Source organism: Halichoerus grypus, chromosome 3, assembly GCF_964656455.1.
Source record: "Halichoerus grypus chromosome 3, mHalGry1.hap1.1, whole genome shotgun sequence".
Classification (NCBI taxonomy): Eukaryota; Metazoa; Chordata; class Mammalia; order Carnivora; family Phocidae; genus Halichoerus; species Halichoerus grypus.
In genome coordinates, this window is record NC_135714.1 from 178,278,158 (window position 1) to 178,304,391 (window position 26,234).

Here is a 26,234-nt window from a genome sequence, read left to right on the forward strand (position 1 = left end):
CTGTTATGAATAAATGCTGTAAACATTTGAGCACAAGTCCTTGTGTGGACATATTTTTTATGTCTCTGGAGTCAATATCTGAAAGTAGGACATTTAAATCTTATGGTGAGTGGATGTTTATAAGAAAATGATAAACTGTTTTCCAAAGTGGTTAATACTGTCTTGCATTTGCAAGCAATCTATGAGAGCTCCCATATCCCCACATTTCTTGCCAGCACTTAGTACTCAGTCTTTCTGATTTTAGCCATTCTAGTGAAAGTGTCATGGTAACTTCTTGTGGTTTTACTTAGCATTTCCCTGAAGACTAATGACGTTAAGCACCCTCTTATGTGCATACTCGTCATTCTTCTTTGGATGATATATCTGTTCAAATCTCTTGCCCACTTAAAAAAGTGGGTTGTGTTTTTGTTTTATTGATTCACAAGAGTTCTTAACATCCTAGATATAAGATTTTTTCCTACATTTTCTTCTAGAAGTTTTGTAGTCTTCGGTCTAACACTTAGGTCTATGGTTTATTTCAATGGGAGTTGAGGATCAAGGAAAAATATATAACGGATATATGGGTATCCAATTGTTCTACCTCCATCTGGTAAAAAGCCCATCCTTTCCAAATTGAACTACGTTGGTCCCTTTGTCAAAAACCAATTGACCAAAAATATGTGGGTTTATTTCTGGCATCTCTTCTGTTTCATTGAACTATCTTAAATGGAATCTTAGATTGTTGATTTGACACATATTCTTTTCTAATATAAACATTTAATGCTAAAATTCTTTCTAAATGCTGCTTTAGCTGTATTTCATAAATTTTTGTATATTTGCATTTTTATTCAGTTTAAAATATTTTCTAATTTCTCTTTTTTTTTTTTTCTTGGCTTATATTTAGAGATATATTATTTAATTTCCATTTTATTTGAGCATTTTTTCCAGATATCTTTTTGTTAGTCATCTTTAGTTTAATTCTGTTATAATCAGAGAACATACTGTATGATATTAATCTCCCTTAAAATTTTTCATCTACTTGTTTATCAATTACTGATAGGGGAGTGTTGCAATCTGCTACAGTGATACCGATTTTATTCATTTCCCTTTTCAGTTCTATTATTGTGGATTTGTTTGTTTTTCCTTTTAGTCCTGCCAATTTTGTTTTATGTATTGAAACTCTATTAGTAGGTGTATTAAGTTTAGGATTATAATGTCCTCTGGGTAAATTAGTGCCTTTATTATTATGAAATATTTCTCTTTATTCCTGACAATGTTTTTTTTTGTTTTGAAATCTTTGTCTGATATTAACATAGCCACTCTACTTTTTTGTAGATTAGTGTTTTCATGGTATATCTTTAAATAGTCAATTATATTTCAAAGAGCTAAAAATGAGAAAAATATATATTATATTTTCCCACATATTTATTATTTCTGGCATTCTCCATTCCTTTGTGTAGTTCTAAATTGTCATCTGGTATCATTTTCCTATGCCTGAAGAACTTCCTTTAACATTATTTGTCATTTAAGTCTCCTGCCAGAGGCAGGAGAATAAATCCAATTCCTATTACTCTTTTGTGGTCAGAGGGAAAATCAGGGATTTCAGTCCTAACTCTTCAGAGTCCTGCTGTGGCACTTCTATGGCTGTACCTTTCTCCACAGTGTGAGGATTCACAGGGCCAAGGGGAGGTACTCACTCAACCCATGTTCTCCCTCTCCCTAGGCCATATTCTGGATACTCAGGACCCAGGAATTTTCTGTTTAAACATCACAAGCTGACTTTCAGCCCAGACCTCTACTCCTGGATCATCCTTTTAATGGACACAAGGGTGAGTATTTGCTGTGGTCATATGGACAAAGCTCAGATGTGCGTGCTAGGGTATCCAACTGTGTGCTCAAGTGGCTCCTTGTAGTATAGGATGGATCCAGGGTGAGAAAAGAAGGAAAGTGGGGTGTAGGTGCCGTCTCCTCTCTAAGGCACCATATTCTGGTATGGAATTCTGAGTCCAAAAATTCTAAATTCAATCTAGCATTCCAGGATGTTATGATAATATATTTTCAAGGTAGGAGGATGAAATATATTTTATTTAACACTGTGTCAGCCTTAATTCATAACTTTTAAGTATTAGATATGGAAGGTAGGCCTTCGTATGTACTCTTGCCCTAGGCCTGGCAAATGTACTAGGTGTGGGCTGGGTTTTTTTCCCTTACTGCCCTTTAAATGAACGTGTTTCTTGTATTTGCCCTTTATCCTCTTCTTTTGTCACTCTATAGATTTGATGATAATCTCTATTCCCAAAATTTCCACTAACACAGGTGTATGACAGTACAGAAATGCATTAAGATCAGGTTCTAAAGAATCAGTGGAAACAAACAAGACAGACAAGACTGAAAATGGCTCTCTGGGTCGGGGAGGGGAAGAGAGAATATGCCATTAGGCAATAGTGTATTAAACTAATTACCCGAGAAGCTCATGAATAAATCAGTGAGGGCTGAATAGTATAATGGATGAGTCCACCTGAGTCAAATTCTGCTCCTGCTACTTACTAGCTGAGAGGCCTTGGGTAAGTTTCCTAATCCATTTGTGCCTCGGTTTCTTCATCTATATAATGGGTATAATAATATAACCATCTCATAGGATTATTTTAAGAGCCAATGATTTAATAACTATAGAACAATTGAAAGAATGCCTGGCAAATAGTAAATTCTCAATGTATTTTAGCTAATATATTAAGGAAGTACATTGTCAGGGTTCAAGCTGTGTTTTCTATATGTCTCTGTTGCATATTTTAGAATTGGATAATCTTCACTTGCCAATATTAGGATAATCTATGGCTTTAGCTGCATGTACTTCAAAGCTGGCTATGTACTACCCAATCCTGTTACCTCTTCCTGGGCACATGTTAAGATGTTATTTTCCAGCTTTCTTTGATGTTATGTTGGGGCTATGTGACAGAGTTCTGGAAAAAGAAATGTGTACAGAATTTATGTACATAATTTTTAGGCATGGTCACAAATCCTCTGGTTACACTCCTCTCTCTTCCCCCATCTACTGACTAGATTATTCCAGGATTACTTTGAACCTGTAAAATGACAAAGCCATAAATAGAAGCACTTGGATTACTAAATCATAGCTTACAGGGGAATCACTCAAAAGAACCACCAAACCAAGAATATTCATAATGGATTTAAAAAAATTTTTTATTACATTAAGCCAATAAGATTTTGGGTCGTTTGATACAGCTGTTAACCTATTCAAATATAAATGTTTATCTGTCGAAGTAGGGTTCTTTCATAACAAAAATTTGAAATATATGTTATTGGCTCAGCAATTGGCTATGGTCAGTAAGGAAACTGAAATTGGCAGCTGGAAAAATGGTAATCTTATTATGCAGTGGCAAGACATTTTGTAAAACTTTTCCCTGTGAACACTTGGAAGGTAGAACACGTGCCTATTGAAATTGAACTCTAGGAGAGAAATGAGAAACATAACTCTAGTGGTGTGTGGTTTTTACTGGCCGTGTTTGGCCAAGAAAAAAGCTTGAGAAAGAAATGTCTAGTTTGTAAGCATAAATGAAAGGGAATAGGGAGAGTCTGGGAAATTCAGTTCTGCAAAGTTGAAAAGTCAGCTGTTTGTAGCATCTGAACTGTGGGAAATGGAACTTAAAAGAAAAAACAAACTTTAAACACTTGCAGCTCAGTAAATCTTTCCAGGTGAATCAAGTGGTTCACAAAAAAGATCAGTTTAAGGATAGCTATACAAAAGTTATAGCTGCAAAGTAGCCTATTATTAAATTGAGAGAGATTAGAATAGTGGCAAGAAACAGAGAGATAAAACATATTTGAGAATTATGTCTAGGAGAAATCTTTGAAGGTGGTTTCTGGCACATAAAATTGCTAGGAAGCAAATTGGTCAGAAGCCTATTAAGCTTTTGAGGAATTTTTATCTCCAAATAAACCACAAACTAAACAACAACAACAACAACAATAAAAACACCAGGTTTGAACATTTCAGACTTCAACCAACCATTGGAACTTCAAATTTCCATAAACTTTAGGCTAACTTCCAAGGCTCCCAAAAGGCATGCTCCCTCTCTCTCACTTCACATGTGGCCAAAGAGAATAATGGACAAGGTGGAGCTCACAAAGGATGGGACCAGAGCCACAGAAAAAGATGGACAGGGACATTCTTAGCATAAGAAAAACATTATCAAACAGCTTTTCCTACCACCGTTTCAGGGTTTTCACATTTTCTACCCAAAAGGACTTGAGGGTTGTTATAGATCATTGACTTCTAGGCTTTTCCACTTGTTCCTTTTGTAAATAGGGGTGTTTATTACTGTTACAGTGCCTCTGTTCCACCATTGCATATTGGCTCTCTGTGTGTGTATGGTCATGGACAGAAAATTCATCTTTTAATTCGTAGGTTACCAGAACACAGGGAGCCATAATGGGGCTCCTCCTAATGGGAGGACTATGCATCATCTGGAGATCCTGAACTCTGAACCAGATGTAATGATTGGGTGTGATTTGGGGTTGTTCTCATTAGTGAGGGGGTAAGTGTACTTTGCAGATAGGAGGAAGAGTGAGCTGAGAATTTGGTGGACAGAAGGAAGTGTATAGCAGAGATTGACTAAATGCTCAGCAATCATATTTCCACTTCTTGAGTACACAAGAATAATGTATTTCTCCATTTCTCTCTAACTTAGATTAAAATCACGTGACCAACATTTGGTCAATGGTACGTCGTGGAAGTGATGCATGCTATTTCAGGACTGGCCACAAAACTCTATGTGCAAACTTTTCTCTTTTCCCTTATCTGCTGACTGAAACTGTCAGGGGTACCTTGGAGCCACAAGATAGAAGCAGCCTGGGTTTCCGAGATGCTGCTTGGAGAAAAGCTGCGAGGAGAACCACCTGATCAGGGATGTGCACCTTGGAATTTATTTAAGCAAGAAAATATTTGATAGTATTCAGTGATTGGGGTGTGTTTGTTCCAGTGGTAAGCATATCCTGAGTAATACACCACATTATGTATTGTGGAGAGTAATAATAGAAAGTATGATAGAGAGTAATCACTTAAAATGACATCTTTGTTATTAGAAATGGAATGAAGGCAATTTCTCATTCTGATCTCCAGAATAATCTTGAACCCTGCATGGGTTCAAAATATTGAGTCAGATGTTTAGAAGGGTAAATGTTTAGAGGATAAATACTGGTGGTATTCTGGGAGCTTATCTTAGTGGTGGGTATTTGAAGGGCGAACGTAAAAATAAATCAATGAGTTTACCACCCCTAATTTCCTTGTTTTAGAAAATAAATATTGTCTAGAGGAAAAAGGGAAGAGTATGATGCATCTGTCAGAAATGCTAAGTTCAAGGATATCCCATCTTTTCCCAAAGTTCAAAACAGTTATTTTTGTGTGGGCCTGAAGTCTGAAGTTTGTTTAGGGTGAATATTGTTTAGGGTGAAGTGTGTGTGTGTGTGTGTGTGTGTGTGTGTTTGTGTGTTTCTCCAGGGTGTGCTATTCTCATGACAGGGATATCTTTGAATATGGGCTGGAATGGTCCATGGAGATGTTGCAAGTCTAGAATTGAGAAAGCAGAAGTAACTTTTGAAGGGTCTCACAGGACAAGTATTTGTTGTAGCACATGTTCTAGAAATTACTTTCTTTTCATCACTATACAGTTTGCCTGAGGGCCCAGATAATAGCTTGGGGAATTTGGAAACCATAGAAAGTCTTTACATCAGAATATGATTAGTAACTATTTTAGGGCAAAAAAAGTCTTAAGCTATTAGCAGATACTGAAGATAACATTGAAGGAGGCTTGCTTAAAGAAGCAATGCCTTGGGGTGCCTAGGTGGCTCAGGTGGTGAAGCGTCTGCCTTTGGCTCAGGTCATGATCCCAGGGTCCTGGGGTCAAGCCGCACATCGGGCTCCCTGCTCAACAGGGAGTCTGCTTCTCCCTCTCCCTCTGCTTGCCACTCCCCCTGCTTGTGTGCTCTCTCTCTCTCTTTCTCTCTGTCAAATAAATAAAATCTTAAAAAAAAAAAAAAAGAATCAGTGCCTTGAGAATACATGGACCATGTCAATCTAAGAAATCTGGTGAATTTTATTTTATTTTTTTTAAGATTTTACTTATTTATTTGAGGGAGACAGAGTGAGTGAAAGAAAGAAAACACATGAGTGGAGGGAAGAGCAGAGGAAGAGGGAGAAGCAGACTCCCCACTGAGCAGGGAGCCCAATGAGGGGCTGGATCCCAGGACTCCGGGAGCCAAAGGCAGATGTTTAACTGACTGAGACACCCAGGTGCCCCAAGAAATCAGGTGAATTTTATATGAGATTATTTTGGAAAGTCGAATCAAATAGCATGAGTTAATTCCCTGATGTCACTGATTTTATCTTGTACCCGTTGCAATTAGACTTTTACTCCCATCTTTTCACTGAAATGACTTTCATAATGACCCCAATGACTCCATGTTGCTAATCCAAAGGTTACTTTTCAGTCATCTTATTTGGTTTTTCAATAGTATTTGACATACTATTTATTATCTTTTCCTTGGAATAACTTCTCCATTTGGATTCCAGGACACCTCACTCACCTGGGTTTTCTTTAATCCCTCTTGTTTTAAGTTCTTATTTTCCTTTGCTGGTTTCTCCTCATCTCCCTGACACCTACATAAATGTTAGCATTCCCCAGACTTACTCTTTAGATCTTTTTTCTTTTCTATCAACACTCATACATTTGGTGACCTCACCTACTATCTTGGTTTTAAATGCCATCCATATGCTCATGATTTCCAAATCTGTATCTCCAGACTGTACCTCTTCTCTGAACTCCAGACTCATATACCAAAATGCCTCTTGGATATGCACTCTTAATTCTTTTAGCAGCCATTTCAAAATTTACTCCTGATAGTCCCGTGCCAATCCGTCTTCTCAAGTGCTCTTTCCAGATCCATAAACTACAACTCAGTCCTATGTATAGCTCAGTATAACCCTTAATTCACCTCTCATACCTCACTTCATATGAAAGAGCAAGTCCTTTGTTTTCACCTTTAATATATATCCGAAATACAACTACATTTCACTATCTTGGACTTCTGCTTATGATGAACTAGCCAAATAATCCTTCTTCAGAGAACAACAGAAAACCTGGATAAAACACAGAAGAAAATCAATTTGAAGGCATAAAAGAGCTATTAATGCATCCAGGACTTGAGTGGCTAAGATCTCAGAGAGAAGAGAATATACTGAGCAAGACCAAAATTTTGTATCATTATTTCTCTTATTTGTTGATTCATAAACTGCATGGTGAAAAAAGCTATGAAGCTCAGGAAGTTGTAGCCAGAGATAAGGAAGCTGATTAGAACTTTCCTCAGTTTCATGGGACAGGGAGACATATATTGGAGTTTCGATATTACAAGGATTTGATGACACAAGACTCCAGAGTGAAGAGAAACACAGGAGAGTGAATCTCATATTCCATATTGCTTTATCACACAAAAGCATTTGTCTTTTCATAAGATGTCAAGGGCTGAAGGGCCATGAAGCCAAGCAGTTATTTTTTACAGTCTCATAGCACTAAGGAGACAATATTTAGAATTCAAAGCCCTTGTAAACATATCAAGCTTTTAGTTAAAACTCCTGCATGTCTACATCTCAGGAGTGAAGGAAAACCAAAATTAGATAAGACTTTTTAAGGACTGAAATCCAGCCTTGAGTATGTTCAGTTCCTGATCAGATCAAGATGAACTACTCCTATTCCAACTTTTTGCCCAAAGTTAACATAAATCCTCTCTGGAAGAAGATAATACCCTCCATAGTCTTCACAGTTTTTCATGACACAAGGCCATTTAATAAAATGTGACCAATAATGTATATTCACTAAGAAAGTACTTAGCAAACCAAGAGATGACTAAAATCAAAGAATATAATATAAATAGACTTAAAATTATTAGAGTTATCAGATACGGATTTTCAAGAATATAGATGGCAAAATGGAGAATTTTAGCAGAAAACAGGAATCAATAAAAATATTAAACTGATATTATAAAATTGAAAACAGAAGCTAAAGACTTAATAGGTGAGTTTAATATCAGATTAGATAGGGCTGAAGAGTGAGTTGATAAACTGGAGGAAAGATCAGAAGGAAAATATCCAGACTAAAACATAGAGAAAAAACATTGAAAATTATAAAAAAAGGCTTAAGCAATATGTGGGACAGTAAAACAGTCTGATACAAATATAACTGGAGTCACATGTTGGGAGGAGAAAAAGAATGGGACAAAGCAATATTTGAAGAGATAATGGCTGAGAATTTCCCCAAACCAATGGAAGAAGTCAAGCCATAGATTCAAGAAGTACTTTCAATCACCATAGGATAAATACTAAGAAAACCATATAGAGGAACATCATAATAAGGCTGCTGAAATAATCACAAAGAGAAAACCTTAAAAGTAGCTACAGAAAGAAATGACACTTTAAAAGAATAGTTGCCTGTCAGCTGATATCTCAAAAAAAAAGATACATGAGATTAAAAAAAAAAAAAGGAATTCCATCTCTAAAATGCTGAAAGAAAATTATAGTCTATCACACAGCAAGCAACCAAGCAAAGATAATCTGTCCTAAAGACAAACAGTGTGGAGATAGTACGATATGAGATTTTGGTAAACATCAGACTTATTCTGACTATGCCGCCAGGTAACATCAGAGAGTTGCAGTCTCCTTATAAATTATGAACTAACTACAAGCCCAGCTGGTTATTGAATTCTTGCCTCATCCCAATCTACCCCCTTCCACATTTAGGAAGTGATTACAAAGCCTTCTTTACCAGAGGGCTTGGTAAGAGGGAAAAGAATGATGTGGAATTTTCTCAGCAAAATAATGATGGGAAAGTGAATGAGGCAGGTGAGGAGAACCTAGGAGTTGTAAGCCTAGCCAGTAGCTATCAGAATCTGATAATCCTGAACTTGAGCCCTAAATCGGTGGCTCTAGACTGCCACTTAAGCTAATTCCTCTGATGGAGGTTGGAGGTAACATACAGTTAGAGAGGAGCCAGATCTGACTGAATTATGATACATCTGGACAATGAGTAATGATTTTACCCAGCTGCTTGGGAGTGCCAAGTGTGAGTGTGGCAGCCTAGGGAGGATTGTGAAGAACAGATGGGATGTTTGGGAAGAAATCACTTTATTTGAATGTACTGAGCTTGACTTTTTATTGTATTGTGTGAGTAACAACTCATTAGAGAGAGTGGCCCAAAGGTTATTATAAGTGCATTTCTAGGGGAGAGGGGGCAAAAGGACAATGCAATGGTGTGCTGGGATCAGTTTCTACGGATTGATAAGAACCAATTGTGCACATCACTTCTCAATCTCATGTTCAGTGATGTGTTTGCTAGCTTGAAATCTTCCATGGTGGGGGATTTACAACACAAAAATTTGACAAGTGCAACAAATTAGGGCTTCCCCACCCCCACCCCCACCCTGAGATCCGGTTGATACATTTGCCAGTACACCATTGGAGCTGTGTCATATGGCGAGATTTCATAGCATGAATTATTGGGACAATCTGGAAAAAAGATGACATTACATATTTTAAATACTGATCTCTCCTGTTATATAACTCAAGCTCAGACTTTTCTCTAAGATTCAGTTCCATTTTTTTCTCATACCTTCTGGATCTTACCCCCAGATTTACAATAAGCACTTCAAATTTAACTTGTCTAAAATTATTATCTTCTCTTCCAAACCAGTTTTTCTTCTGGCATTCTTTACTGTATTTCTTGACAACAACTTTACCCAGGGACCCAAATCAGAAACTTAGATGCCTCTCTCATCATTTTTCTCCAATGATCACTGGGTTTTGATAAGTCAACCTAATTAGCATATAATATATTTATTTCCTCATTTCCTCTATTAATCCTGTGGTCTTGGATCAGACTCTCATGCTCTTTTTGCCTTACTCAGTGTCTTCAAACACATAATCATTAGAATCACATGAATACTAACTACAATACAGATTTCTGACATCTTTTCTAGAGGTTTGGGTTTGGTTATGAGAAGACTAGAATCTATATTTTTACCAGGTGATCCAGAATTTAGATGACTCTAATTCTTAACTAAGTATGGAAAATACTCAGGTATAGGGTAAAAATCAATATTTCTAATCTTGGAAGACAAGCCCAACCATAATCAGCCCCTGTGCCTGTTTCTCCACCTTTATATCACACTGCTTTCCAATACATCTCTTACTACCTATATTTTTTCATCAAATATTTAGTGTGCTCCAACTATTTATCAGGCTCTGTCTTAGGTGCCAGGAATTATAGTGTGAAAACAAATAAGTTGTTCTCACAGAGGTTTATATATAAATAAGCCAGATTTCACTGTTTGGAGGTCACTGAGCATACATTATTCCTAGGCATGTTTACACGTTTGTTCTTTATGTTGCTTTGGTCTGGGTGCCTTTTCTTTCAGGTTCCTTCTTTGATTACCTTTTTGTTTGTGCCACCATTGTTCCTAGTTCATTCCTCTACTATACAAGGTTGATTTCCCTGTCTATCTCTCTTACTAAACTGCTGGCTCCTTACAGGCAGTCTTTCAAACTCGAGTTTAGACCAATAATTGATATAAAATAGTTCCCAAACATTTACTGAATGAATATTACTCAACTAGTAAGTAGCACAGTAGAGATTTGAATTTAGGAATATCTGACTCCAAAGTCATGTCCTTTTAACTATACTTCACTCTGTCAATAAAGTATGGTTCACCTCATCAGAAGAGCCATTCTTTAATCATGTAAAGAGAATCAAATAATGCTTGAAGACAGAACTACCACCTGTCCAAAGGGAGATGTGCCAGATAACCACTTTAGTTGATCAATATCCAGTTCAGATTGGAAAATTCATGCCAAAGAGTATTCTTTGAGATTTATTAAACTAACAAAAGAAGAAGACAAATATCTCCCCTTGTCTTGGCTTAATATAGGTATAACTTAGCCATGCATATACCTTTATCCTTGCTAGGGAAGGTGACAGGCTAAGACCAGGTGATGGTATTTCCTAATACCAATCTAACCCATTAGTCTTAAACTTATTTCTAGATATAGGTCAAGCACAGTACTTGACACACAAAATTCCTCAGAAGCATTTTCAGAAATATTGGATTAGAAGAGGATGCTGATATAATTTGGCAGAAAATGAACATAACTCTCATTCAATTTAAGCTTCCACTTTATTGAGGAAATTAATGCAACTCATATGATTTTTATTCTTTAGCAAAAAGAATTGGGGCAGCAAAAGATAATGGATAAAATTTAGAGTGTCTGTTCTGTCATCTGATTTGGGAAATGTGTGCTGACTCTGCTAGTTCTATTAAAGATGCTGTCCATAAAATACACCTGGACTAGTTTGGTACAAGTTATTTTAGAGCTGTGAGAAGGACCATTATTAATAAAAACTTCTCTTCCCCTTATAATTAGTCCATGGCCTTGCCACCAGAGTGTTCTTCTTATATCATAAATTTTATTATGTCACCCCCCGAAAAGCTTTTGATGACTCCATGTTTCCTGTAAGAATATGTGAAATTCCTTAGCTTAACATGTAAGATTTCTACAAGCTGATCACCACCTATCTTCCTATTCACAATTCATTTTTTCTCTCAATTCCAAGTACATATTACATTCTTTAATTACACCAGATTGCTCACCCATAAATTCCTCTGATTTCCTTTCTCTATGTTCTTGATTAAGCTATCTTATCTGTCTTCATGCCTTTCCTCCTTATTATATGGCAAACTACTGCTATCACTATTGATGGTGTTCCCTCTCATTCCTGACAGCCCCTTGAGAAGTATCCATTGTCATCTATATTCACACATAATTTATATGTACATGGGTGAATCAAACCCTAGACACATGGTCTGAGAAGTGCAAGTATAATTAAGGGAACAGAATACTCAAAACGGTTCCAGAAAATTTGGGGTGTATGGTTGCCATAATTATGAAGTTATCACTAGTACCTTGAGTCAAGAATTATATTGTATGAATTTATGAATAATTCCTTGCCCACCATTCATTTATTTATTTTTCCAATAAATATTGTCAAGTGCCTATCCTGTGTTATGCCCTGTCATAAGCAATGGGGATACAGAAAAGGAGAAATATTCTCTTCATGGGATTTATGTTGAAAGAGGCAGACAAGAAACAAACAACTAACAAAATAATTTGAAACAATGGTTATTACTATGAAGAAAAAAAATCAGTATGATAGTGACTTGCGAGGTAGGCGTGAGCAACATTAGATATGGGACAATTCTATAATATGGAGATTTTTCATAGAGTGTCAAAAAGACAAATAATACAATAGAAAAATGCAGAGAGGATTAGAATTAAAAAAATCACAGGAAAACAAGCTCAACGGCCAACAAACAATGAAAAGATGCTCAAATTCATGTACAGTAAAAGAAATTCAAATGAAAATAAAGATGAAATATCACTTTATATCCATTTGATTGGCAAAATCAAAGAGAGCTATAAAACCGATGGCTGGTAGGGATATGGGGACAAGGGTTCTGCTATACACTGTTTGTTCACAGTCTTTCTAGAAGGCAACAGAGTAACATCTATTAAAACTTAAAATGCACTTGCCATTCAACTCAGAAATTCCACTCCTGGGAATCAAAGAAACAAAAGTGCCCATTTGTAAGGTCACACGTTGGGGGATGTTTATTGCACCATTGTTTGTACTAGCCAAGGGACCTTTGGTCAAATGGCCAAAGAGACACCTTATCAATATGGAAATGGCTGATTAAATTGCAATATATCCACATCATGGAACATTATGTGACCAGCAAAAAGACTGAAGTGCAACCCTCCCAGATGATTGGAAGGAATTTCCAAATTTGGACATCCTTTATGATGGATTTTATACTTTTATCAATCTGTTGATTAAGAAAATATATGATTACTGGGGCGCCTGAGTGGCTCAGTCGTTAAGCATCTGCCTTTGGCTCAGGTCATGATCCCAGGGTCCTGGGATCAAGCCCCGCATCAGGCTCCCTGCTCCGCGGGAAGCTTGCTTCTCCCTCTCCCACTCCCTCTGCTTGTGTTCCCTCTTTCACTGTGTCTCTCTCTGTCAAATAAATAAATAAAATCTTAAAAAAAACAAAAAAAGATAATATATGATTACCAAAAGACATTTTGGATTCCATTAGTTTTTAAACATATTCACATTTTATCAATCTCAATATTATCTATACATATTTGAAATATGGTAGCACATATGTTTGTGAGACATACTATTTATTCACTCTACATGCAAGGTTTAGTGTAGATACGAATTTATGGAAAATTGACTCTGTGGCCCCTAAAGAGTCAATGGTCCTCATGTTTGGAATGAATGAGCTGGACCATAGAAAGAACACATCTTATTATATAGAGTTGAATGCCAGTAAATATCTTAATTCTCCATGAGTGTTTGCATTTTAAGACATTGCACTTACTCATCTGATTACATCTTTGGTGTCTTTTTGGGCTGGTGCCAAAGGTGTGTGGGTGGTGCAAGAGGAGAGAGAAAGAAGCTTCTCCATGGTACGGTTAATCACAATAGATGTAAAATCTGTCCCTGGCTTCCAGAGTGCAAAATTACAACTGATAATATTTCCTGTTCTACTTCTCAAGCTACATGTAAAAGCAAATTCAGGAAAACCTTATGTGTTTTTTTTTTTTATAATGAAATATTCAAACCTAAAAAGAAAATGAAGAAAATTGTAACAAATACCTGTGTACCTGACACTGAGAGCAAATAATGCTAAAGTTTCATCCTATCAGACTTTTTTTTTTTGGAGTCTTAGCTATTTTTTATTATTGTATAACAATAGGTTCATCCTTTTATATTAGTAGACAAAGACATATTAGCTGCCTTTGAAAGGTAGCCTTATAGAAAGATATTCACTTGCCAACAAGCCTCAGATACCAGGTCTGTTATAATTTTTCTAAATCCAGACCATTTTTTCAGGCCAATTTTAGTGGACAAATGAAATTTCACAAACGGTAATATGTTAGTGATAGATGGATGTTTTTAAAAACACATGCTGACAAGGAGAAGATTTATTATGTCAAATATATTATAACTTCCTTCCTCTTCCTACCTCATTACAGTTTCCTCTTAGAAATGTCCCATTAAGGTTCTAGGATAAAAATGGATGACCGGGCGATGGTTTACACAACAGTGTTAATGTATTCAATGCCACTAAATTGTATACTCAAAGATGGCTGAACTGGTAAATGTTATGTTATGTATACTTTACCACAATTTTTAAAAAGGGACTACTGGATGCAGAAGTAATAGATTCCTGTATAAGAAATAATAGATTATATACCAATAATATACCATACACTAACCAAAAATTTCATAGAGTTTCAAAGGAACCCCTCATCTAAAATATCACTCTTCCATCTCAGCCAGAGGCATGCAGCAATTCAAGGCTCCAGGTTAACTGAAAAATAAAAACAAAAAAACCCCCAAAAAACAAAACAACAACCAACTGCTTAATCTTGTGTGGTTGGACTCAGATGAGTGGGAGTGGACAGAGGTAGCTGATAAAAGAGCTGGTTGGAGAGAAAGAGAAAGAAGGACATGTTGATGCTGTCTCTCATTTATCAACCCCTCATGACCTATCAGACTTTTTAAAAGACACAAAATATTACAGAAACTGTTGCAGTCCCTTCACATCCCTTCCCAGTCTCTGCTCTATTTCAACTGCTTAGATGGCATTCTAATAAATTCTAGCAATCGTTTATCTTCCCGGAGTGTGGAGGACCCATCACACTTCCTCACAGGGACCTGAATAGCAAGAGCACAGCCATCATATTTCAAAGCAAGGGTGGATCGTTATGCTGCATTTTTCTCAGTCCCTCTTACAGAGAAGAAAGGGAGCTTCCTTGCTCAAATCAAAGGACAATGGTATGCATTTTCTCCACTCACTTTGTAGTGTAGCACAAAGCAAATAACTTCTGTGGAATGTAGATATTGCAGGGCTTCCATTAGCATTACACATGTGGGCCTTTTTGTTTTTGTGTTCTCGGTAAATAAAGGAGAGAATAAATCAAATATCTTACTCAGACCGGGTCTACATTACATCATCACAGCCAGCTGAAATGCTGAATGTTTATTTAATCATCTGGTTAGTAAATTATTCAGCTGGCTTTCAAAAACTGTTTAACATGGAAAATTTCGAATGTACAAAAAATATGGGCAATAGTATAATGAACGCTCTTGTGCAGTTGCCAACTTCAACAATTATCCAATCATGACCATTTTCTCTCTAACCCTCATGAGGTGGGAAACCAAGGCCAAAGGAAATATTAAATATCCTTACTACTTACAGCCCACTGACAAGTCCTTGAAAGAGGCAGAGTGACATTCCTTGAGGAACTCAGTTACCTCCATGTTAATACTTTGCTAAGGGCAAAAGGCAACCCTAGCCTGACACCCCAGGATCCTGTAAGTTTTCTTTAACATACAAAAATTCCTTTGGAAACTTCTTTTATCTCTGTCCCCAAGATATATGTTGGCAATCACCCCCCCAAACATATGACCCATCGATATACATCTGAAGGGTCTCATGACTAAAGTTTTACTGGACAGTAATAAATGACCTTTTCCTAACAACAGCTAGCCCCCTCAAGGTCCTGGAAACCTTGCTTCCAAAGTTCCTTCGAGACTTACACTATCCCTAACCCCCTCCCAACTTGAAAGTATGTAGTCAGCCACTCTTCATGACCCCAGTGCAGCTCTGCTTGCCCATGGGTCCGGTCCCTGTGTTTCAATGAAACCAGCTTTTTGTGCCGAAGACATGTCAAGAATTCTTTCTTGGCCATCAGCTTCGAACCCCAACCATTTCATACATCACTACCTCTTCCACCCACCACTGTGTCATTATGAAGCAAATATCAAACACTGTGTAATTCCACCCATAAACATATCAGCATGAATCTTTAAAGGATAAGGATGTTTTTAAAAACATAATCACAAGAAAAATTATCACCCTTCAAATATTAACATTTTATTAATATTATCAAATACCAAGCAGGGTCCAAATTTTTCTGATTGTCTCACTATTTTTTTTTTTTTTTACAGTCTGTTTGCTTGAATTGGGTTATAAAGTCTGTGTCTTGTCATTGGTTGACATATCTCTTCAAATCTCTTTTTATTCTTGTGACTTGTTATCATTGAAGAAACCAGGTCTTTTGTCCTGTGAAGTTTCCCACATGGGGATTTTGTTGATTGCATCTTAGTAGGTTCCTGTAACATGTTTTCAGTCCCCTATATTTCTTGTAATTTAGAAATTAGATCTAGAGGCTTGATTAGATTCAGGTTCAATTCACTATTTTGTTTCTGGACCAGATTTGACTGATTTTAAAAGTGGCATTGATGAAATCAGTGTATGCATAAATAAAGAGAGTTGGGGAGAGAGGGAAAGGGGAATTTAATGAAAGAAAAAAATCCATTTTCTTTAGAATTATGGTCTTGTGAATTCTTCCTATATAAGAATTTGGTCTTATCTAATATCTTTCAAACTGATCAGATATTTTTGTATCTAGGACTTGACAGTGAGACATAATCAAGGACACAGTTGCCTCTGTAATGGATGTGAGAACGTGATCTTGAGCCAAGTACAATTTTTTGTCTTTAAAGTCAGGTTCACAATGACCATTCCATAGCATTATTTGGGTGCTCAAATGGAAAACAATGATGAACATGGAGAAGAGTATAAATCTAAATGTCATAGTGCTATGTATGGTGATTAATATAACATAATAAAATAAAAAAAAGTCATAGTGCTCATGGTGTGATATCCTTATCTAATGCAGAGGTAAACCTTGCATGGTCCTTTCCATCTGTAATAGGATATTGGAACAAGACAGCAATGTGACAAAAATCAGATACAAAAGAGAATGGAAAACAAATACATATATGCAGTGTTTAATAAAGAAAATTTCAAGTACCCGTTCTTCAACAGTTGAACCCCCTTCACTTAGTTTGGGAATACAAAATGGTGAGGAAAGATTTTTGAAGAAGATATCTCTAAAGAATGATAGGCTGTACAGCATGTCTGTCATCTGGTGAAGGGGACTTGCAGGCAGCAACTTAAGGACATTAGGTGTGACATCCCACCCCATTCCCCAGATGGCTGAGAGGCAGAGTGGAGTAGGTCTGACTTCTAACTTTGGAAACACAGAGGCCAAGAGTCAAGTGAAGACTTCCTTGGTGGTAGAACCAGGAGAAAGTTATTATGTTGGGAAGGAACTACCTGCTTCCCGGAACTTGTCCAGATATCTGAGTGACAGAAGGTCCCTGCATAGGGAAGTCGGAGGTGAACATAGAATTCTAGGTGCAGCAGAAAACATTTCAAGTCACAATCTAGAACTAAAGATGGATTTACATGGGGCAAGAAAGGAACCATAAAGAGAGATTACCAGAAAAGCAAATTTTTGTGAAACTCAGGAAAAGATTTACAAGAGAAATAATTAGCTTTATGTACCTGTCATTCCCAGAGGGCACACCTGAAAATCAGCTGGAAAGCAGGTGTGATGGGGTTACCATCTCTGAAATTAAAAATTTTAAATTAAAGGAAGTATGTCTTCGATGCTCTCTTCATAGCATCCCCATTATTATCCTTTACATTTGTGATGTTTTGCAGTTTCTATGTATTCTCTCTCTTTATCTCTCTCACATTCATTTCTTATAATTTTCCTGGCCAATAATCTGGGAAGAGTAGACACTGTTTTCTCCACTTTATAAATGAGAAAAATGAGACCCAGAGGATTAACTGCTACCCAAGGTTTTATGTCTTTGATGTGATAAAGTTGGAGCAAGAATATAGGTCTTTTCACTTCTAGTCTGATATTCTGTATTTTGCCTTTTCACTAGGTTTGATTATTTAATTACAAATCTTCATTCTATTTAGTGATCTGCTCTCTCATGAGCACTCCTTTCATAGAGGGTTACACTGAAGAAATATTAGAACCTTAAAAATCTGATTCAGACTGCGGCTCAGGGATTGCTGCCAAATTTTTGCAAAGTACTTTTCAATAATTCATAATTCCTTAAACATGGAAACCCACTGCCTAAATATAGCATGAAAAAATGTGCTCTGGTGCTTAGTTAAGCCAAAAGTTGCATATTTAAATACATTAGATTTCTCCTTCTCCTCATATAAACACATCCAATGTCACCCATTTATTTGTACAGAATGCTTTAAAATAACCCGTACTGAAATATGCAGGTACTTGATTTACCACTTCGTGGGCTTGTCATATTTGTGCTACTTTAGAGTTTTGCAATTTCAGCACTCAGTGCTTTCTTTTTCTTTAGTTTGACAAGACTCTATCAAATACCTTGTTGTTAGAACCTCTGCCCAAGATCCTAGGATGTCGAAGGAGAAAGTTAATGGTGGGCTCCACGGAACGACCAATGGGAAGATGTCCATGCTATTGGAAACCCAGCTTTAACCAGCCAGGAAGGAACTTGAATTCCCCAGGTGTACTTCTTATCTGTAGAGGGGCTGTAACACTCCTGGTCAGTTTGGGCTCTGAGGGCCTCAGGGTGGATGAGGACAGGCTTTTGGATAGAGGGTATCAAAGTGTTAATAGAATTGATCTCTTTAATGTCAATGAGGGCCTATCCTGAGAAGGTGTCTTTATGGGAAGACCAAAGACTTTTCATTATTTCAAGTTTCTGGTCAAGTAAAAGCTCACAGAATCCGTAACTGGAGTTGGCCTTCCATCCTGGCTTAGAGCATCTGTGGCTTGATTCCTATCCGATAACCAAGCCCTTAACTCCTGATCTCTATCCCTATACCTGTTCATGATAAATCTCAAGAGTGCTTTCTCTGCTCATCCTGCAGGTACAAAGTGACTGGCCATATTTCTACCTGCTAGAAGTAATCATTCTCACCATATCTAAATCTCTCCCACGGGTTTCATTTCATTCTCAGGTCTCAATTTAAGTGGTACTTCTGCAGAGCACATTTTCTTGACCACTCAATCTAGGCTAGTTGCCCCTCTTTTATTTCACAGACACCTGCATTATCCCCCCCCCCTTATTACAGTTGTCAAAGTTTGCATCTATTGATTTGTTTGTCTTTTACTTTATTTGTCTCCCTCCCCCCACCCCATCAGATGTAAACTCTATTAAAGCAAGGATCAGGCCTATCTTAACCACTGCTCTATCCCTGTTAGTTAATACAATGCCTGACCCATGGTAGGTGCTCAGTACATATTTGTTGAATGAATTTTTGAATGAATTAATTCTTGAATTGTGTCCCACCTAAGTCTAGTCTGTTTGTCAACCTTCTATTGAATCCCACCCAACAAAACTTATGACAAAATGTAGTAACTACTCATTTGAATTTATTCATGCTGGATATAAGGACATGGCTTATAGTAAATTCTCAACAAACGTTGAGTGAATGAATGAGTAGACTGAACTTAGCTGATTGAAATAGCAGAGTTTTATTCTACACACACAAGCTCTTTTATTGAAGCTGTTGCATTTAATAACAGTAACCAAGTAAGCAGGTCATTCCTTTTATGAACACACATTAGTTTTATTTGACAGAAAACCAGTACAACTTGAAAATGGCTGAGGCGGCCTTGGCAAGCATTGGAACCTGGAAAAATCTCTCTGTTCACTCTCATTTATACCATGTAGCCACTTTCTTTAAGCAGATAATTTTTTAGAGGCATTTTTAATAATGCAACTTTTCCTTGTAAATTAATTATAAATTATAGATTGGGATTTAAATATCTTCCTGCCTTGTCTTTAACCTTTGGATCTGCATAGCATGAAAGGATGCCTAGTCTGAACATAATGTTTCTGTCTTCTGATACAGGACGGGTATTTACCTTGCATGAGCTGAGCTACTTAAAAAGAAAGATTTTACTTGATTTTCTAGATCTTTCAATAAGAAATGCTAATGTCATTTCCATTGTGCATCATACAAATCTGATCTTTCTTATTTAATAGCTTAAAGTCATTTTTGTGAAGAACCACTATTTGTCACCAACCTCCATTGCTCACCTACTTCAAAATTACAAACTTTGCTTATTCCCATATACTCTGCATAAACATTCCCAGGGGAGTCCCATACCTCTTTGTTCACAGCAGTAACAGCTTCCTTTCAGGTATTTTTCCTGCTTGTATCTCTCATGCCACAAAAGTTAGTCAATACTACGAAGACAGTTGTGATCCAAGAATCTCTGGGAGAGGGATGCCTGTGCGGCTCAGTCAGTTAAGCATTTGCCTTTGGCTCAGGTCATGATCCCAGGGTCCTGAGATAGAGTCCCGGGTCCTGGGATGGAGTCCTGCATCTGGGCTCCTTGCTCAGCAGGGAACCTGCTTCTCCCTCTGCCTGCCACTTCCCTTGCTTGTGCTCTCTCTCTCTATCTCTCCCTCTCTCTTTCTCTGACAAATAAATAAATAAAATCTTAAAAAAAGAAGAAGAAGAATCTCTGAGAGAAACTCTAGAATTCGAAAGATTGCTATAGGATTATGTTATCCTAATCTAGGTCCTGGAAGAAGGACATAAAAAGAGCACATACCATTTAATTCTCCCACTCAAGCACACTGTTCATACTGAAAACTGAAAAACCTTGTCTAGGGGCTCTTCAAGCTCTTACTTCATGGTACTTACCATTTGCTCACTCTGCTATTCCTTCTCTTGGGCTTACTAGTTTTCTGTACCACTCACTTAAGCTCTGTTTCTTGGTTTCTCCTTTCTGCCTGCTGATCTATAATGATCACCCAGTTTTCTACTTATTTCAATTTTGACCCCTGAATTTACCTGTGGAACATGACTTCTGTCCTCCATTTCACTCATGGTGACAATGGAAAGAGGAAATCTATCTTCAGGTTCCTAGCCCAGACAGCTCAGTCTCCTGTCAGATCCCATCAGATGTGGTTGGGAAATTGGGGAGTTGTGTAGGGTCTTAGGAAGGGTTTGCTGGAAGAAAGACTGCTGAGAAAATGAAGAGGAGGAAAGGCATTCCAGAAAGAGAGGTAGGAACAAAGGCAAGAAAATGCGAAATAAATAAGACACTTGGGAAGTTCAAAGTGTTTATTTTGGGCTGAATGTAGAGAGAATATGATAAAGTTCTAAGATACAAAGTCAGAAAGGTAGGCAGGACTGAAATATCTATATATGCATAACTACAATAGCAGGTTTTACATAACAAAGTTTCCTGTGTGAGGTGGGAATGCTCAATGCTCCAGGAGTTTATAGAGGTTGCTTATGACCAAGATGATTAGGAAAAACACATAGAGCAACTGATACTTGAAACTGAGCCTTAATTTAAGGATATGCAAGATTTTTATATCAGGGATTAAAAAAAAAGGATAGGAAGAGAAGAATTTGCATTGAAGAATGAACAGTGACCAATATTGGGTATAGCTGGGCATTTTGAAAAGGACATGCCTTTTAATATGCTAACACATTTTTTGGCCTGAAACCAAAACTGTCTAATTCACATATTTTCTTTAACCTCAGTAGTGCATCATCTTTATCTTTTTGACAGACACTACCATTTTGTTCTTTGCATTCTTTATTTATGCAAATGCATTATCTCCTTTGGGCTTTAAATTCTTTATAGGCAGGGAATTTGTCTCACTCAACTTTGTATCCCCCAACAAAGGCAAGCTTGGCCATAGCATGCACACAACAGGGCCCAATAGCTGTCTCTTGAATGTATAAAGACCCAGGGTCTTCTTCATTTATTACTATTTTTTAGACAGCCCCTTTTCAACTCCATGCAAACACTGATTTTTGGTTGGAGGAGAAAGTGTTGGATTAGGAGCCAGGAGATCCAAGTCCCAAATGTAGGCCATACTAATCCAGTGTGCAATATTGACTCTAAACCTCATTGATCTAGATTGTTTTTCCTAACACTTTAGCCAACAAGAACTAATTTTGAGTCATTTGTTCACCAATTTTTATTTTTGTTTATATAGTCGTGACTATTCATTTTGTGATAACTAACTATGCCTGCCAAACCAAGTCTTGGATCGAAGTGGAGTAAGTGATATGACATGGATATTAAGGACCTGCTAAGGTCATTGGGAGCAATGTAATGGCATAGAAATATAAAATCTCCACTCTGCTTTTTTGAAACATTTAAAATAGCTGATAGGACTCTAAGAGTCTGAGGACTATAATTGGTAACACTGAACTAGATGGTCCCTCCTGACTCTAGTGTAGAATTTTTTTTCTTTTAGAGATTTTATTTATTTATTTGTCAGAGAAAGAGAGAGAGAGAGCACAAGCAGTGAGAGGAGCAGGCAGAGGGAGCGGGGAGCCTGATGTGGGACTCGATCCCAGGATTCTGGGATCATGACCTGAGCTGAAGGCAGACGCTTAACTGAGTGAACCACCCAGGCATCCCAGTATAGAATATTTTTTGCAGTGATTTCCCCAGCTTGATTAAGGAGGACTGCATACTACAGCATGATTTCAGAATCCTCTTATTTCCTCTAAAATTATTGTAAGACATATATTTAAGTATTTTAAAGTGAATATGAAATAAACATAATCTGCTTTTAACCATTTGGAGGAACTAGGCACTACTGTTTGAGAAAATTATAGACTTCCCCGAATGGTAAGGAAGCCCAGGATAAGAATGATTGTTAGCAGCACTTGTCTAAACCATGTAAAGCCTGTCAAGGAAGACTGGATACAAGAGACTTTTTTTTTTAAGTTTTTTTTTTTTCTGTCTAAAATTATAAACAGGCAAGCCAGGCTAGCAATTGTTCTAGCTCATTTAGGATTCCTTCTCAGTCCTTCCTTCGCTCTAGGCTCCTTTTCCATGTCAGTCAATGCCCCCCATGTTACAGTAACCCCTGAGAGGAAGTTGAATGTGCTTCTCTTTGCAGCACAAATTTTCACTTCTGTCAGAAGACAAGTAGAACAAATTGGGTTACAACAGAGAATGACATTAAGGTGTCAGTGGAATAAGTTCTTATTTAGTTTTATTAGCTGCCTTAGAAAGTGCAAACTTCAATAGCCATATACACTCTCCTGGGCAACAGTAAGTCTCTCTTGTGTTTTATTTTTAGCCTTGACAAGAAAGCTGTCTTTGCCAATTTGCCTCAAAACAGATGATGGATATAATATTTATCCTCAAGGAAAGTTGTAGCCAGAGTAACAATAACCTGTATTTATATAATGCTTTTACATATTTTATATCATTTGATTTTTGTAGCAACTTTACAAGACAAATTGGCATTACTTCTTCTAAATGAGGAACCTGAAGCTCATAGGGGTTGATTGTCCAGTTTAAGGTCACGCAAGTGAGTCGTAGAGAAGCCAGGATTTGAATTCATATCTGTTTGTCACCAGTACCCATGATTTTCCTCTCCAAGATGTTGTTTTAAGATCTGTTATTATTGGGGCACCTGGATGGCTCAGTTGGTTAAGCATCTGCTTTTGGCTCAGGTCATGATCCTGGGGTCCTGGGATGGAGCCCGGTGATGGGCTTTCTGCTTAGTGGGGAGCCTGCTTCTCCCTCTCTCTCTGCCTACCGCTCCCCCTGCTGGGCCCTCTCTCTCTGTCAAATAAATACATAAAATCTTAAAAAAAAAAAATCTATTATTCTTTACTCCAGGGGCAGGAAGGATTCCCCTGCATGGTACACAGCTTAGGTGCCCCATAGGCATATGCCCTGCATAAGCATTGAACCACAGTGAACAAAGGAAATCGTACTGCCTGAAAAGTGTCATTAGGTTTAGGGGAGCTGGCAAAGGGACAAATAAAACTATTAACTCAGTTTTAAAGAGGCAATGAATATTAGTGGAGGCAGAATTGAGGCAAAATCATTGAAGGAGTAGTGTTTATTTCACAAATACAAATGACCCATATGAAAATTATTCAAGTTTAATAGCTTAGAAATGCAAATATAGAAAAATGAGAAGCAAATTAATCCCATCAAAATGGCAAAGATTCTTAAAAAGTGATAAGATGCAGTTTTGTTAAGAATGAAGGGAAATGAACCTCTCATAATTGCTTTGGGGTTATAAATTGGTGCCGCTGACAGAAGGGCAATTTGGCATATTTATAAACAACCAGAGAAGTATGCATTATCATATAATGTCCAGCTTCCTGTGCTAGGTATTGTGCTACGTAGTAGGAATATGATGGTAAGCAAGATATTGTCTCTGCCTCTTTGACAGAGGAGACAAGCACCTAAGCAAATACAATAATGTGATTATTTCATGAAGAGTATATAAGAGATATTCTTATTTTGCAATAATGGTACATGTATATGTGTAGAATATTAAATATACTAAAAAAACAAAGTTTAATGGTATTTGTCTCATCTTTATATTGTAGAATTATGAGATATTTCTTTTCTTTTTTCATATTTAAATATTTTTCAAACACTCCTTTAATATGAATGACTAGAATAATAATATGAAGTCACAAATTCTTGCCTTTTGTACTAGCCATGAAAATCAGTCAGTTCATGAGTCAATAAGAATCAGACCTGTTGGCATATTAAAATGTAGAATTTTATGCCCGGCATACTTTGGACAAGTTTTTGTGTACCCATCTGAGATCTAAATCATCTCTTACTCAGTTCTTCTTTCTTGTACTGCATTCGAGTGTCTGGGCTGCTAGTATTCAGACCTAATTACCATTATTGGTTTCCAATACAATTTATCACTGGGACAGGAGTTTAACCTTGAACTTAAGCTCAATTGGCTAATGCCCTAGCTCTCCCTGGGGAAGTTGGTCACCAGGACTCCAAAGGGCTGACTGAATATTTCTAGGTACATCTCTATGAATACTTGAGAAACTCTTAGGGCTTAGGGTCTAGAGGTTTTTCAGAGCATTCTGTTGCCATGTTCTTTCACCTCCTGCATTAAACTCAAGTTGGTTCTTGCTTCTAGGCTTGAAGATTTGGATTTTAAGGACCTGCCTCCCCTCCAGGGAAAGCAGCTCATGCACTGAGTTAGTTCCTTAATCCCATCACCTGACACCATGGACCACCCCTTTGCTTCCACTGGTTAGTTGGGAGACCCCAGAATGCCTTGCAGAGTGTGATGTACCACAAAATCCCATTCCAACTTCTTTTGTTGGCTGTCCACCTGGCCTATATTTAGCCATGAGCTTTCCCTCAGTAACACCTCAAGCTTCTCATTAAAAACCTCCTGATTTTGTACTCAGGCTGCAGAGAGATTTGATATTTATGACAATTGGCAAGCTTTATTTTTTTCAAAAGTTAAATTAAATAATCACAAGGTCATGGGACTCTAAATATTCTTTCTTTTTAAGAAGTGATAAAATATTCTCATTTGGACATTAAATAAAAAGTAAAGTACTTCCAAATCCTAAAATTTATGTGTTGCCTGATAGTTCTATAATTAAAGTAATGGTTTATTTCACTTTATGATCCACTAACAATAACAGAACTTAATTTAAAAAAATTGAAGAAACAAATGCTTATGGCAAATATTCTTGAGGTATTTCAAAACAAAAGATAAAATATATCTAGATATCACTATAACATTAAATGAATTTGAAAGTTGACTTGTATATTATTTAATATTGTTCTCAGGATGGAAACACATTTGCTCTGAATGTCAGAAGTCCCCTTAGCTAGTTGCACAGTGGGGTACTACCTTTGGTCTTAGAAAGAGGAGGAAAGTTGTGGCACAATATTATTTGACAGTGCTTGCCAGTAATAGTTTATCACCATTTTGGTGAAGTTCACTTATTTGCATGAAATAATTAAGAACAGGGGCGCCTGGGTGGCACAGTCAGTCCGACTCTTGATTTCAGCTCCAGTCATGGTCTTGAGGTCATGGGATCAAGCCCTGAGTGGGGCTCCCCGCCCTCAGCAGGGAGTCTGCTTCTCTCCCTCTGTGGCTCCCCCCGCCCACCGCCGCTCCCGTGCTCTCTCTCTCTCAAATAAATAAAATCTTTTTAAAAAGTGTGAAATTTCCTGACTTAAAAAAAAAAAGAAATAATTAAGAACAGTAACTCTTCAAGTTATTTATTCCAGAAAGATCAATGACAATGTAGTATTAGAGGGTTCACATGAAGTGAGGTCATATTTGTATTAGGGATCCATGGTTGACTGAAAGTATACACGATTTTCATGAAACTCAGTGGGACTTAGACTCCTGTATTTCCATCTCTATGCTATTAAGCCTGAATAGTTTTCATATGGGCCATTTGTATTTGCAAAACAA